The sequence below is a fragment of the Belonocnema kinseyi genome, chromosome 4 (genome assembly GCF_010883055.1).
Source record: "Belonocnema kinseyi isolate 2016_QV_RU_SX_M_011 chromosome 4, B_treatae_v1, whole genome shotgun sequence".
In the NCBI taxonomy this organism is placed as follows: Eukaryota; Metazoa; Arthropoda; class Insecta; order Hymenoptera; family Cynipidae; genus Belonocnema; species Belonocnema kinseyi.
In genome coordinates, this window is record NC_046660.1 from 70,564,388 (window position 1) to 70,566,316 (window position 1,929).

Genomic DNA, 1,929 nt, shown 5'->3' on the forward strand with positions numbered 1-1,929 from the left:
TTCAATTTTTTCTATACAATTAATAAGTTTTCAATTGCTATTTGAACAACTAAATTCAACAATTTCACTTACAAATGTAACATTTTTTAAAAAAAGAACCATAAAAATTGAAACGTTCGAAGTTTAAAAGCTCTTCCAAATTTTAACGATTCAAGGCTTTCTATATTAAACAATTCAGTTTCAAATGTTAATTCAAAAATATTTGGTTTCAATTAATTATTTTTAAATGAACCGTCAAATATTACTACATATGAAATATTTGTTCTTTTTTCTTTAATTAAAAAATGTTTAATCGAATGCATAAAAAATTGATTATTTCAAACTGAAACAGTATTTTAAATTTAAAGAAAGCCTTTAATTACAAATACATTATCGTGAAGTTATTTTTAATATAAAAATAGTTTATAAAGTTTTAGACAGACGATTACATTATTTAATGACTAAGATTTCGAATTGAAACAGTTAATTTTTTCCACGTTAAAATCTGGAAAATTCTGAATCTTGAGCGGGTTTCGAATCGTTTTGTAAAGTGAATTACTGTTCCCTTTTAATACCTAAATTACATATTCATTTTAAAAATAATTTATTTATATTTACTGTTAATAAAATACAAATATTTTTTATACAAAATACTCAACTTTAAACGGTTTTAATTTTTAGTTTATTAAGTCTTCAAGACTACATTTTGAAATTCTCTAAATTAAAAATAAAAACCTAAAATGAAAAATTTCTAAAGTAAACGATTTTTAAATTACGCATTGTGATCTGAATGATGTAATCATTGAAATCGATAACAATTCAATTTATTATTTTTAAAAATTTTGAAATCGTACTTAGGCGGATTTGTTTTTTAAATATTTACAAAATTTTCGGTAAAAAAATAAAATCACTTTCGTTTCCCGGATTTTCTCTATTTCAACAAATTCCCAGCCATTTTCCGGTTTTTCAGTCCAGCGGCCAGCCTGAGAGTTTTATAATTTATTTATTTTACTTTTTTTAGAAGCAGAAGCAGCGATCAGTGATAATTCCATGAGCGATGAAAACACAGAAACAACAGAGGAAGCGGCTCTAGGTCATATTGGAACAATGATTGGAAATTCCAAAGATTAGGGTAGCCATCGAAAGCAGAGGACCCTAAACTAAAAAACACTTTTTTTAAAGGTTCTAGTTAAATATAATTAACTTAAAGTCGTTTTGATATTTAATAAATAATAATATTTATACTTTATAAATCTCTTTTTATTCGCAAAATGCATAAAATCCCGACCTGGCCCCGACCTGGGCGTGTGTTTCATCCGCGGTCTGGCCCCGACCAGGAATCCCGATATGGGCCCGACCCGTCCCGGTCTGGCCCCGCCCGGGCCAGATCAAAATTTCTGCACGGGCAACTATTTTAGATTTCTTTTTAAATTCACATATTTTGTGTATATTTTTTATGCTAAACATGAAATTGGCCAAAAATGTTGTCGTTCGTTTATCGTTTTCAAGATATCAAGATTCTTTTACTAAAGAAAAGATCAAAAATCTTTGATTTATTTAAAACAGACTTATTTTATATAGTTTTTTCATGTTGAATTCGAATCTGACTGAAAAAGCGGCTCTCGTACAATTTCCGACGTATGAAGACACAAGGATGCGTGGTTTTATTGATGTGTCTAGAAAAGGGGTTCGGCTTGAAGGGAGAGGGAGCACAACTATCCCTTACAAACACAGTGCCCCTTTCCCAGGGGCCCAACAAAAAATTACGCGTCCTAACGTTGAACATTTTTAATCAAGGACCTTGGAAAGTTCGGAGGGAGAGAGCGACGTCCCATCCCTCTTATCTCAAGCCGAACCCCGTTTCTACGGGCCCGAAAAAATCGGAGACCATTGAAAAGAACTCGGGGTGGTTTCGAATTAAGAACGGTTAGACATTTCACTTTTGTGAAA

General features: G+C 30.9%; 1 protein-coding gene across 1 annotated transcript in view; it reads right to left on the reverse strand.

Moving 5' to 3' along the window:
- The window catches only part of LOC117170648 (voltage-dependent calcium channel type D subunit alpha-1-like), a 68,654-nt gene that overhangs the window by 62,813 nt on the left and 3,912 nt on the right, over positions 1 to 1,929 (reverse strand). The window lies entirely within an intron of this gene.